Genomic DNA, 15,187 nt, shown 5'->3' with positions numbered 1-15,187 from the left:
ACTTGTATATTATAACAACAACAACAACAACAACAACAACAACAACAATAATAATAATAATAATAATAATAATAATAATAATCTTTAGAGATTTTTTTATCAAGTCCAGTAAAAGAGCGGATCCTTATTTACTTACTACTCTCTTCTATCCCGCGAACACAGTGAATCGTCTTCCGATGCAAAGCGCGTGGTTGTGGTTTTGTCTAATGATGTGGTCCTGGTGCCCGGCGCCTGTATCCGGAGACCGCGATCGCGCTCCTCCGTGGTGAATAACGGGTAGTACTCTGTTGCTGCGCGAAGGCGTTGAAGCTTTTAATGTAGGGGCGGCGGTGGCCCGAAACAGGTGCAGCAGAAGGTCTCGAAGTCGAGGGAATAATGCAAAAAATAATGATTCTGACGATGATGACGTCTATAGTGACTACAGTAGCGCCTTTCCATTCACAGCTGGAATGTTCCCTAAATTATCTGTTCATTAAATACTGTGTGTTTTTATATTTAATGATTTCCACTCACAGTATATTAATACTGTATACACCATATACTTTACACACACAGAGTATCAAAACAGTAGAATTCAACATAAAAAGGTTGTTTAATAGTTGTTGCATACACTTTATTTGCACATATTAGAGGCTTTTGTAAAAATGATACATCTAGAATTTTACATTGGAATACCTCAACAGCTGTTTTTGTCTTCCAGTCCCCTTGGTGAATCCAGTTTGGTCCTGATGTGGGTGAAAGCTGGTGGGTGACAATTTCCCCACAATAAAGGTGTCCTGTGCAAGTGTATTCCTTCTCGCCAACATTCTGAGTCTCTGGGAGAATGCAATGACAATATTACCTCCTGGGACCAAACCTGATGGAGGACCAATAACTAGGACGGAGCCAAAGATGTCAGAATGAGTTAGGGGCCCGAAGATATCATGTGAGAAAAATAACCTCCTGAACCTAAGAGAGAATTTGTGAGGATTCTGCATTCGGTAAATCTTTGGAGTAGGAATTCAACGCAGACAATCATTCTCGACTGGAATAATCCAGAAAAAACGTGAATATGGAATCCAAGACCCATCACAGAATTTTTCAGAAAATGTGGTTGTCAATGAATTTTCAAGCAATATGCTGACGAGGAGGAAGAATATTTAGGAAATGTTCTAAAACAATACTAAAGAGCAAGTGTATTTAAGAAAGACTTTAAAACAACACTAAAGACCAGATCATGCAATAATTAATTCACTAGAAATGTAAATGTCAAGACAGCCCTTTCAAAATGATTTGTTTAAACCTGTACTTAACCTGTACTTACAGTACTTGTTTAAACTAATGCTTGGTCAAATGAATATGGCTGCTTTTTCAATAACGATCATTATTAGTAGTGAAGTATAAATGTCAGACACTTAGTAAGAATAATATTACTTTCCAGGGGTGAAATCAGTTGCTTATCCTAATATGTGTCACCTGTGTCATCTGTTCTCTGCCATCTTGGCCTTTATCAAATGCAATGGCAGAATAAATACTTTGTAGAAGATTTTTACTTGTCAGGTACTCATATAATATCATGCTTGAATCAATGGCTCGTCCCTCCTTCATTTTCGCCTCCTATAGCTGTGTTGTAATATGTATAAAAACATTCTCACCCTAACCGAAAAGAAAAGGATATCGTCATTCTTTTATTATCATAATTATGAGACACCCATAATTTAGTAGTTACATTCTATGCTCTGTAATTATCTTCAGTGCCCTTCCCAATCACAGAATCTTCTCTTCTCCTCTCTTTTTCATTGTTCCTTCTCTGTGTTTTGTAGCTTTGACATTTTGTAGTGCAGGTGAAGTGTTGTAAATGTATTCATATATCCAGCTATCTACAGTATACATCTACCTGTCGATTTGTCTTTCTGTCTGTCTACAGCGATCTGCCAATATAGTCAATGATGCATTTTTTTATTTGAGCTCTTGTATTGGGATCAATACTGGCCAGAACTGGTAAAACAGGGGTTTCTGATACACTTTAGTATGTCAGGGTTAAGGACATGTAAGTCATGACATATAGTGAAATAATACGTCAACACAAAAAAATACAAATGTATAAAGGCATATTTTCCCCATAAGAACACCTAAATTATATAGGATACAGGACTGTATGAGACTTAACTTTGCCAATGTGCCTGAAACAGAAGGATTTTCTCTTAAGGAAAGGAATAGAATAGAATTGGGTTAGGAAGCGAAAGTTAGATCAAGTGTGTTTCACTACTGTCACTTTCACTTTAGTCCTGAGACTAAATCCCTAGTGTTTGAGCTGCAGGTGAGACTCCTTTGGACCTTCTATGGATGGTAAATAGCTATATTTCCCCAATTCAGCTACACAGAAAAAAAGATTTCTGTATGAAAATAAAATATTATGATAATCTTAAGGATTTGCCCAACACACTGGAAAGAACTTTTGGGTTCTGCACACACATGGAGAAATGGGTAGAAGCCACCACTGCAGATAAGAGCGGATGATTTTCAGTGCGAAGTGTTTTACGTTATTCTGCCAACTCCCCTCTGTGCATCCTCCATAGTTACATACATCATTCATCAGGACATACTGTCCTGGAAACGTACTCTTTTGTGTACATCATTCACCCTGGTTTGATAGATGCGTGACTCTTCTGTCAAGGTAGAGGGACTGTCTTTTACTATTTCTTATACTGACCAAGACATCAGCCTGTCTATTCTGTTCTGAAAGACTTTTTCTCTGGGCTGGGGATGTTGTTCAGTGATACTGTATTAAAGGTTGTAAAAAATTTCCATCTGGGTCAGGACAATATTGGTGAAGTTGTCGCAGTCTTTAATAAATGTTGTCTAAAGGCTTTCTTGAGATAATTTTTTAATAAATCGACTCACAGGTTTTTCTAAATTTTTTGGTGGGGTGTGACAATGTGGGTGTGGGGATGTGGGGATTCAGAATCTTTGTTTTGTTTATATTTTTTGCTTTTGTTTGTAAGTTTGTATTGTGTAATCTAATTACTATTTTAATGTTTTATTGTTTGACATGATTGGTTAATACAGGATATTTTAAAACCACCAGTCTGTCTTTTAGTGAGCAGACATGTGACTGGAAGTGTGTGGGTGTGTTTTATTGTCAGTACCTAATCCTCTCTCTAGTTTGTTTTATTTTCTTTTCCATATCTGTTGTATAAGGGTTTTCAGTGATAACTACTAGGAAAAGAGTGCTGTTAGTTGTTCTGGCTGGCCCTGCAGTGAACATACTTGAGTTCCAGTTGTGTACATTTGAAAATGCTAGATTTCAGTCCCTTGTCTCAGTGTACAAATGTCTCGGTGAAGTAGAGAACATGCTGGGGGATCCCTTTGAGTGGCAAGTCTCCCAAGTGGCAACCTTTTTCATTCAGGAGGTGGTATTCCGGGGATGTGTCACATGAAGGAATTTGCACTGCTGGATTGTTATACCTCTTTACATTATTGAACGTCTGCAGCATGGGAGCGTGCATTGGTCACAAGTTGTACTGAATGCAAGTTTCCTTAGATACAGACAACAGAAAAATCCAGCAATTAAACATTGGGTTGATAATCCAAATGTCAAGCAGGTGAATTTAAGCAAATCTCCCCTCTGGGCTCAATATAAATCAACTTGCAGTAACAATATCATGACTGGTTGAGCCTGTTTGCATTGCAGAATGGGATGAACATACAATTACCTGTTTTCTTCCACAGACATTGAAAGCCCAGCAGGGAACTGAGGTGGATATGTATATATTAGGTATATTAAGGTACAGTAGGCAGCTATGTCAGCATGCATGCTCTGCAAAGGAAGGTAAAGGTTTTTCCATGCTGAAAGGAAAAGAAAAGAGACATAACATTTTGGCAATGTACAGTAGCCTTCTTCACATGCCCCCAAAGAGCTTGCAAGCTCTGAAGTCACCATCACTAAACCAGATACGGTGTTCTGCAGACATACAATTCGCCTTCAGTCTTGTCGTCTTCAAAACGAACTACATTGTCGGGTGAAATGTAAGGGGAACTAACTGCATGGAAAAGTACGGAATGATAAAATGTTTCTCTGGCTCAGAATGTCCATTTCAACCCTTCTCACTCAAGTCGCTGTGGGGAACGGGCAGGTAGAGATGTTTTACAGATGAGCATGATGTTTCACACGGGCTATTATATGTTGTAGTATCTCTCTCAGTGCCTTTGGATAGGAAAGAGTCGCTTCAAGGAGTGCAAGGTGACGTTATGGTCTGCCTGTTTTACAAAACCAAGACATGAAATTAACTGGGGCATTGAACTATACAGAAACAAACATGGGATACTTTTCTGCTCTGCAGCCTTCTCCATACCTAAAGTACTTCCTTTAAACACTATACTATTCTTGTATTGTGTTGACCAACATTCAAAATTACTGTATATTGTCAATGAGATTTTACTATTGCATAGGGTTTACTATTTACCTCGTGCCAGTTTATGTACTATCTGCCTCGCAACACTGCATAGATCTTTAAAAAAATGGCTCAAAAGTTTTATCACCTGAACTCTATTGTGAATACTCTCTCAGTGGTTAGCATTGCTGCCTCACAACAGTGGGGCCTTGTGTTAAATTCTGGACCTATGATGCTATCTGCATGGAGTCTGTATGTTCCTCGTGTTCATGTGGGTTTCCTCCTGAAGCTCCTTCTTCCTCCCAAAATCTAATTAAATACTAGTATGTTAATTGGCTTCTGAGAAAAAGTGCCCCCTGTGTGTTTCTGTCTATGTGTGCCCTGTTGCGATCCTGTAATTGATAAAGCAGTTAGAAAATGGATAAATGGATTTTGTGGAAGGATCTCCCAGAATCAGATTGTGCACATCATTTAACACAAAATGTCCCATTTCTTCTGCAGTGTTTAAGTATTCGGTTTATGTGTTAATTTGCACATGTGCTTTATGTGCTGTACAGATGATCCATCCTGCCCATCAGCCTAAAGGCTATGAATGAGTCAGTCAATCAATCCTATCTGCTCACTTTTTAAAATGTAAGAGAATATGTATCTGTCTTAATTCAATCAGAAAAACTGAATATTGTAAAGGCAACTGTATATGTCCAATGGGCCAACGGCTCCTTTTCTTCAGCAGCAACAAAGACCATGGCAATAACATTCATAGCAAAAAGCGATGTATGAGCAGTAAATATTTTACTGCTAAAACTCAATATTAATGTGCATAATTAAAAATGTAATAAAAATCAATGTGTGGTAAATATTAATTACTAATATGTTAATAAGACATACCAAACATACCAAACATCATTCATTTGCCTCTAAAGTTGTTCAACATCTGAGGATGAGCTAGAATATCTTATATATATATATTATTGTTTCTTTGTTGTTCATCTGAACTGAAAAATGTCATTAGGACAATTACAGGTAGGTTAAAAATAGAAGCTGATATGTTGGTAGCAGAAAAGGAATAGCAAACAGGTATACATACAACACCCTATCATTTGAACACTGACATCATGAAAGCGTGATATGGATATGACATCAAACTCATTCATACAATGCAAGGGTGTGCATCTCCAAAGAGCAGAATACAACTCATAGGAGGTTATTATCATGTGTTCATAATTTCTTATTTAGACCACATGTGGAATAAGTCTGTAGGAGCATTGGAAAACATTGAAAGCTTTGTTTTTTTCTTCAGGAAGCAGGTCTTAATCTGAGATTAAATAGTTTTTAAGAACCTAAAAAAGTTTACAAATGAGAAGAGACGATTTGGTCCATATAGCCAGTTTGATAGTTAGCAGTTAATCGAATGTTTGTATCAGTCACAAGGTTCGGTTCCTCCATCCTGTCATTGTAGTTAATTCTCTTAAGCCCTGGAAAGTATGTTTTTGTTCTTCTCTGGACTGATTCCAGAATAGCAAAATCTTTTCTATAATATTATGACCAAAACTGTATCATAATAGGGTAGCTAACAACCTAAAAAGCAACTTCCAACACTCCAAACAGTGCAATTGTAGTGACATTTGAACAAACATACAGTAATTGATCGAAGAAAATATGAAGCAAATCAGTGAATAAAACTACATAACTTAAAAGTATTCAAAGGAACAAGTAAAGGTTTTTTCCATGCTGAGAAGAGATGGAATAAACCTTTATTTGCTTCTTTGCAGCCTATGCATGCTGACGTACTGTAGATACCTACTTGAACGACTTGAAAGTATTCAGGTTTAAATGCAAAGAGCTCTCTGCTGTGTTGTTTCATTTTAAAGCCATGAAACACCTCACAGCACCTCAGTGGAAATGGAACCATCCAGAAAGAAGAAACTGAAACAATCAGCTGCTCTCCTCCCTGGCCACACACACGTAAGAACGCTAACACACCCAGAAAATGGAGCACACAGTGGGCACACGTTTGTTGTTTTCTTTTGTTTTGCTGTTGGGATGGTCCTCCTCCCCCCTGCCAGGTGGCACGTGGCTCAGTGAAGCATGGGTGGATCTGTTGTGTCCTGGCCATAGGAAAACGGAGAACACTGTTGAAATTACTGTGCAGCAGAGAAGACAGAGAAGACAAGACTGAATGGCACGAGTTCTCCTGCTCCCAGCTATGTATGTTTTAAATGTGGTGTCATGTTATTTCTTGCCAAATGGTGCCTTGCTGTAAGAACAGTGGAATTGTTCTCAATTGTTCTCTGTGTTGTTCTCAGATTGGGTTCAATCACAAGGAAGCCAAAAACAAATGGTTTTTAACCAGGAGATATTGGCAGCGGGGGGATCCAAACACATGCCCTCAAAAAGACTGGAACTCTGTAAAAGCACTCAGCCATGCTACCACAGGAAATAATAATAATCCCTTACACTTATATAGTGCTTCTTCTGGAGACCTCTCAAAGCACTTTACAGGTAATAGGGACTCCCCTCCATCACCCCTAGTGTGCAGCCCCACCTGGATGATGCGACAGCAGCCATAGTGCACCAGTACACTGACCACACATCAGCTATCAGTGGGGAGGAGAACGGAGTGATGAAGCCAATTCAGAGATGGCGATTATGAGGAGGAAATGATTGGTAAAGGCCAATAGGAGATCTGGGCACGACACCGGGGTTACACCCCTACTCTTTTCGAGAAACGCCCAGGCTAACACCTGCTGAGCTTCAGTGGTCTGCCAGCTGTGAGCTGCAGGGAGATATTCCTGCTGGCTGGGAAACAGTGCTGTTTCCCACATTGCTGGCTTCAGATCTTGACATCAGTCCTAGTAATATTATACCACATGGAAATGATTACACCTGCACTGAGACACTTCCTCTCACTTTGTGAAATTTCTAATTATTTGGCAGCTCTAGATATATTTCTTCTGTGAAACAGACTTCAAATCTTTGGATATAGTGTGCTTGAAGATTTTATTTTTACAGGAGGATGCATTCCAAAAGGTATATACATCTCATACAGTATAACGTACATTATAACTATAAACCGGAGATCTGTGCTTTATTTCAGCCAAATTCATTTATATACAGTAATCGTACTGGATTTGACTGGGGTTCTGAAATGTTTGTTATGAAGGTATTTCATTTTGCTTGAACCTTTAATAAACAAAAGATCTGAATCTTACTAGCTTCCAAGCTCTGATGTCACTGTCACTAAATTCGGATGTGATGTTTTGCAGATGTGCAGATGTGTCTTTAGTTTTGTCATATTCAAAACTCCATTGTCAGATGAAATTTAAGGGAAACTGCATGGAAAAGTACGGAACAAAAGATGTTACTGGGGTTCAAAATGTCTATTTTCAATCCTTCTCACACACGTCGCTGTGGGGAATGGGTAGGTAGAGACATTTTACAGATGCTCATGATGTTTCGCACAGGTTTTTATATGTTCTAAATATCTCTCTCTGTGCCTTTGGATAGGAAAGAGTGTCTCCAAGGAGAGCAAGGTGACATTTTGAACAGCTGGTCTACCCATTTTACAAAAACAAAACATGAAAATCAACAAGGACATTGAACGATACAGATATAAATGTAGTATACAAAAAGAAGCAATCAAACACAGGGCTCAGCAAAAATTGTGGCTGAGAAGATATCAATAAAAAATTAATTTGATTTTTTAGGTAATGTGAGCTTGAATTGTACATTAAAGACATCAATCTTTCAGCCTTTGTGGAACTTTTGATTGAATTGACAAAGAAAATCTCTGCTTTTGTCTTAAACTTTGAACTGCTCAGCCAGCAAGCGCAACACTGCAAAGTGCACTGCAAAATATACAGGTACAGTATATGAGGTTGTAGAAAGGGGCTCACTGAGTTGGTGCTATAGTTTACTTGAATAAAGCAACTGTTTAGTAAACAGAAGATTATTATTTTAAATTTCAGCAGTATATTTTTGTTTATACCAGGCAATATTTATTTTTAACTAATATTTATCAAACTCACCTCATGGACAACAGCTTTCTGTGGGTGTTTATACTGGTAAAGCATATTTTAGTGCATATTTTGGCACTATACCACAATGGGGAGCACATTGGACTTCTAGTTGTCAGTAGAATTAAGTCATTTAAAGGTTGTGGGTTTGAGTCCTGCCAGAGTCGCAGTGCATTTTGATTCAATCATTTGAAATCCTCAAAGTCAAAGACAAAGTCAACGAGAGGAATCCTTCAGAAGTGCATTTAACACCAAGCAAAGCATCTTTGCCAAAGGATTTGAGGAGTTCACTCATGTTGTTGAAGGCCATACCCTGTCTTTGTTGCAGAAAACGTCTGGATGTCATCATCGGATTGATGAGTTACTAACAGCTGAGCCGGTTAGATCGGTTTTATGGCCTCCTCTCGTTTGTAAAGTTTCAAAGTTCTCATGACTGAGCTGGCAAAGCTCGCCATTCCTAGCGTCAAAGCTGGGATTCCTTTCCATCCGATTGTGACACACGGCTGTTCTCATCGGCTTACATGCGGCTGGCTGTGCCTGGCTACAGACAGACATGACAGTGTCAAGCAAGTCTCTCCCTCAGGGAGAAATCGTTCTTCATGTAAACGTTTCTGGGAATGCTTTTTGATGAACGACACTGTGGGGTTTCACAGTGTAACGGAATAAACCACAGAGAACACTACTGAAATCTCCGCACAGACTCGCAGAGATTATGTTGCCTTCTTCTGACCCATATTAAATGCGATTCATCTGAAATGTGGCTACTTTATGAAGGGTGTGCACACTAAAAAGGAACATAAATTCAGACCAAGAGGCTTTAAACCTGCTGTGATTTTATATTTATATTTAATAGTTCATACAGGGAATGATTGTTCACCATGATAAAGATGTTATCTTAAGGGCCACATGGACTCCCCAATTTTGATCTTGGGAAGATCACACAAAGGCACAGTAAGACCTTTACTCTCAAATACAAAAGAAAAAAATATGAAAAAAGTTATTTTTTTCTCTTACTACCAAAGGGGGAGATCATCCTCTTTTCTTAAAAATCATACTAATTGAAACATATAAAATAACAATGATAGAATTAAAACATTATTTATAACTGAATAAGCAATGCTAATTAATAATCATGAAATCCTCAGGTTACAAGAATCCCCAGAGAGGATGCACTGCAGAGAATTGTGGTCAAATTTGTCCCACCTTCTTCTTCCAAGTTATCAGCCTAAATATTGCTTAGAAAACATGGGCCATTTTCCCAGCCACCAAAAAGTATCCCCAAACCCCCGTCGCAGTTTTAAAACATGCAGCTTTGAGGTACCCTCGTACAGCGCGAAGTTCTGCGAGAGCCGATCATAACGTGAGTGTTGCGTAGAATGAATGAACAGAGCATATGATGGAGACTTGAGCCTGTTTGAACGACTCCATTTAGACGTACAAGTGAATGAGAAGCAGATACAATCCGGGAGACGCGACAAGGCCTCTGCTGCAGGAAACCGAGTACGAGGAAGAGAAGAATGACGCGGAAGTACAGTAGGAAGAAATAGCTGAAGCTCACCACAGGAGTTTTGTAAGTCTCCTAAATCCGTCCATTGCATCAGGAAACATCTCATTGTTAAATCCAAAAACTAAGGTGACTTGAACGTTTTACATTATTACTGTATACCTCAAATCTAACCTTAAAATAAACTAGATTAGGAATTATATTATTAACCATACTGTATACTGTATATGGAACCTAATTCTTAAATAGGTCTTTCACAAAACAGGTGATCTGGATTTTCTGTTAAACTGTAATTTTGATACTGTGTAAGTAGAATCCTGACCTTTCACAGGCATGCCATATCATATTGAAATTTTATATATAAACGTAGTTACTCACCACATACATGCTACATGTGGAATAACAAGGACATTACAAAAATAACAGTTTATTTTTTGCAAACATGGTATGATAATAAGATCTGGTTAGTGAGACAATTGCTAAACAAAGAGGGTAGACTGTTTACTTTTGCTGAATTTCTTTACATATTCCCCCTCTGAAATATGGTATAGTCTTTGATTCTGTTCCTGAGAAAGTGGTGAATTTGATTTAAGGTAATCTTAACTGTCTGTTTTGACCTTCCCTATTTTACACTTAATCTATTCTTGGATAATGTGGAAATAAAACATAAAAATCTATAATAAGGTGTAAAAGCTCTTCATTTCTCCCTGTATATCCTTCTTGAATGCTTGAAAATATTAATTGGAAGTTAGTTTGGTTAACTGCGTTACAAACAAGGTTAAAGAAATAACATTTACAATTGTTCAGAGGTTTTATCCTGTTAAACTAACAATTCTGAAATTCAAATATGAACAAGGTGATTTTTGTGTTCTGTAAGGCTGGGAAAGAACCTCAACATTTTTTTTTGCTTAAGTACTGTATATACAAAGTTTTTTAGAACTATTTTTAAGCCTTTAAATGTGCATGCTAAATTTAAGGAATATGATATAATGTTATACTTTGCGAGATGTAATGTGGATAAAGAACATTTATTTATAATGAACCTGTTATTCATAATGAGTAGATATTAACATTCATAAAACAAAGTGATAATACTGCTCCCTCTTCTAAAACCTAGTAAGGTGGAAATGCAATATTACAGTACATCCCATTGAAAATATGAAAAATAACAAGGCAAGCACACAATTGGTGTATGTAAAAATTGTAACTTATTGTGTTCTGATTGTAATCATTTTTGTGTTTGTTTTTTGGTCACGTCTTTTTGAATAAGCCTGCTGCCAGGAAACCAACTGATAGAATAGGAGGACCCTAATACGTAATTGTGAATCCCACAGAATGCGGAGTAGCACAGGGACAATCCAAAAGACAAAATCCAGGGGCTAGGTCAATTAGGAAGGCAATGAGAGAAATCCAAAAGACAATCCAAAAACAAAATCCAAAAGGCATGGTCAAAAGGCAGGAGCAAAGATTTGGTACCAGGAGATCAGTCAGAAGGCTTAGAAACACACACAAGAGAATTCTACTGGAGGCTTCTCAATAGTGAGCATGGGTTGGTGTGTGAGGGAACTTTAAATACTGAAAGGAAAGGGATGTGGTTGGATAATTTGTTCTGGAGTGAGTTTTTGTGGAATCTAGTGCATGTGGGAATGTGATGGATTCAATTAGGAATGAGATTGTGAAACAGTGGGTTTGGGAATGCAACGCCATTTGCGTGGGAGAGTGTGGGGCGTGACGGGAATGGAACGGCGTTTGCGAGGGAGAGTGTGGGGCGTGACACCTGCCTTGTGACTGTTGCTTGCTGGGTTACACCCTGGCTCCCCCGTGGCCCTGAACTTTGGATAAAAATGTTAGAAAATGTATTGATAAATGGATATCATTGCAAGGGGGAGAATACTGTTGCCAGGCACTCAAGGAGCAATGCATAATGGAGTTCACACAGGTTTCCTCTGGGTTCTCCAGTATCCTCCCACAGTCTAAAATTATACTGATAGTTTAATTGGCTTCAAGAAAAAAATGGCATGAGTGTGTGCCTGTCTGTGCCTGTGTGTGCCTTTAGATGGACTGAGGTTCAGGGTGTATCCGGTGTTGTGCCTGTTGCTTGCCAGAATGCTTTGGCTCTCCCCTCCCGTGGCTGTATTGGATAAAGTGGTTAGAAATGAGATGGATGGACGTCAAAAGACCTTGAAGAACCTGAGATCGCTCTTTGCTCTATGATAGGGTCTGCAGTTCTTAATGCAATCCAAACGCACCACAAGGTAAGAACATGATTGTTTGAAATGGATTCACAAATCCAAACAACAGTATTACAGGAACCGTAATATAGCACATATAATAAGGCTTATCACAAAGCTAGCTGATATTTTACAGGTGACAAGGGAACGAGCACTCTCTCATCACAGTAAAGTGATTTGTACTCCCTGCTGGAGAGTGCTCTATACCATCTCTCGATCATATGCTGTCTGCTGTCTCAAGAGTTTGCCATGTTTACAATCATTGCTGAAAGTTTGGCTTTCTGAAGGCATCAAAAATTCAACCAAACTACTCTGTTGTCATGTCTTTACATTTTTACTTTACATATGGGCAACATGTTACACTACAAAACTCTTACATGGACAGGCTACAATAGCTTGATCGCTTTTGTCTTGAGCACAGAAGACTACAAAGGGAAGTCAACATACTGTAGCAGACTTCTTCAGAATCCCAGGGTGGTGGGAGGCGGTAACAAGCTACCTAGTCATGTTGTTGAAGTCATTGCCCCGACTTCTTTCAAGAAACGGCTGGATGTGTTCCTTGAATCAGCTAACTTCTAACTACCAAACTGGTTAGACTGATCTCCAAACCTTTTATTTTTTCATTGCTATATTCTGTTCTCTCTCTTGACCTTTCATGTGCTTTCAGTTTATTCTACATGTCTTCTTTACCTGGCTGCACTTCTTTTTTAAGCATTTTATTATGGGCTTTCTTTCTGCTTAAAGTCTCCTTGATTGATTTGAACTTTTGGGCCCATGCCTTTTTCTGTACTCTTGGAATAGATCTTTTGTTAAAGTGCAATAGTGATAGTGCCTTTAGCAAGTTCTTCTGGATGAGGATAACAGGTAATAAAAATGTTGCTTTTCTTCTGATTTTATATGCTATCACATTCTGCTTCTTTTAAGTTCTCTCTCACCTTTGATAATCTCCTTTCCTGAAATTTTAGTTGTTTTGTTTTTGCCTGAACAGTTGCATAATGTATGTCTAGGCGTGGCATTTTCTGTTCATTGTTTGAAGGTATTGGATCAGTACAGGTGTACCCTCTACTGGTGCTCTGACATACTGCATGAGAACGCATCTCCAGTTGTCTGACTTTGGTGTACTTGCCCTGATTCATCATCTCCTGACGTGTGCATGAAGAACAAGGCTGTGCAGCCTGTTCAGTCGCCACCTGTTTCCCTGTCAGCGTCTCTCTGGGCTCCTCTGTGTTGCAGCACAGGACAGGTGAGGAGGGGCAGAGATGTGTCTAGGGGAAGTATTCATAATCCTCATGGATGCTGAAGAATACTATGTGGAAGTGCATTTACAAGCCAGAACCGGAGGCACTTCCTTACACCAGGGGTAGTGGGAGTATGGAACAAGCTACCCATTCATGTTGTCGAAGTAGATGGACTGTTTTTTTTTCAGGAAACAGTTGGATAAGATCCTCGGAACAATTAATTACTAACTACTAAGTGGGGCAGATAGGTCGAGTGGCCTCCTCTGGCTTGTAAACTTGCTTGTGCCAGCACACATTCTGCCCCTGAAGAAGTACAACACTCATACTGCACTAATTCAATAAATAACCTACTAATTTTAATAACTTCTTTCAGTGCACTGATAGGAGAGATTTAAATAAGCCTACAAGCAGCATGGTTATGTACAGTACATAGCATTTAACATCTTTCTTATTCTGACTTTGGGTGCCTGTGAGACGTTTGTATGTTCTTAGGGATTTTGGCCAGGTGCTCCAGTGTGAAGCATATTACCTTAAATTGTTTCCCAGCGTGCAGTCTTTGAAGATGAATACTTGACTGTTGTGCCTCCGGTGCTTGACCCGAATAGAAAAGAAGAATAAAATGAACCCTGAAGAATGAGGAATGCAGCAATGCTTCTCCACCCCTACCTGTTTCTAAAGGGATAAGCTCACACACCCAAGTATTTGGAAGTGCTGTAACTACCCAGCTCAAAGACAGCAGCCTTCAGTATAACCTACCCTCTGTTTTGTTCGATGTTTGCCCCCATGATGTACACGGCGCAATAAAGAGCACATGTTTGTCCTTCTGGGTGGAAAGTTAAAAGTCACTAGAGACACTAGAAATGTTTGATTTTTCAACCGTTGACATTGTTTCCTTCTTTGAAAAAAGGGTGTCTATTACTATAGCATCATATTATCCACCTATCAGAACAAAGAGAATACTCTTCTGAGAGAAGAATTACCGACCGGGTATTTGTCAGGGTCAAGCAGAGTTGCTATTTTTCCTGTTGTGCTCCTAAATGAAGTACTACAAAAGGAGAACAACAAACACACGCCCTACATTGTGAATGAGATCTGCTCGCTCTGAACATGTTGTATTGGCAGGTGCTTATTGGGGAGTAATGACATATTTGAAACTGAAATCTGAAAGTAGAGTGCCATGTTTTTTTTTGTTTTGGGTAGGAATAAGGCTAATGCAGATTATTAATTGCCAAAAAAAACAAGGAGAGGTAATTATTGATTACTTGAGAAATAACTGGCATGCTGTCTACATGAATGATACCCTACATATTTCACCAGTTGAAAGCAATAACTCTTATTTCTAAGTAAATGGATGAAATACATGTGTATATATGTTTTACACATAAAAATCTATTATATATGGAAAACTAATCTTACTTGTCCAGAGTCCCTCATCTTGAGCGCACTTCTCTATTTGTGATACAGGTAGACTACTGTAAAAATCTCAGTTCTCAAGGACCTTAATTTTTAAAGGCAGAGACTCAACAGTTGACGAAAGAGGGAGTTAAACCAGGGATAGTACACCTGTTGCCAGAGCAAGGCTAGAATACCTACTAATGCAGAGGTCAGTGTGACTGCCAGGAAAGCAAGAAAGTTGAGGCGGTGAATTAGGAATCAGATGAGCAACACTGGGACATGTACAGTATGACACCAGCAGAAAAGTGGTGGTGAGAAAAATGAAGGGACTGCAAAGAACTGGGGCTGACAACACATATGGTATTCATCAAAAGCTGCTGTAAAGAGGGAAAGGTAGAACTGAGATTGAGAAAAGATGGTTCTGTAAGCA

The sequence above is a fragment of the Atractosteus spatula genome, chromosome 6 (assembly GCF_055471065.1).
Source record: "Atractosteus spatula isolate fAtrSpa1 chromosome 6, fAtrSpa1.hap1, whole genome shotgun sequence".
Classification (NCBI taxonomy): domain Eukaryota; kingdom Metazoa; phylum Chordata; class Actinopteri; order Semionotiformes; family Lepisosteidae; genus Atractosteus; species Atractosteus spatula.
This window is presented reverse-complemented; position numbering follows the sequence as displayed.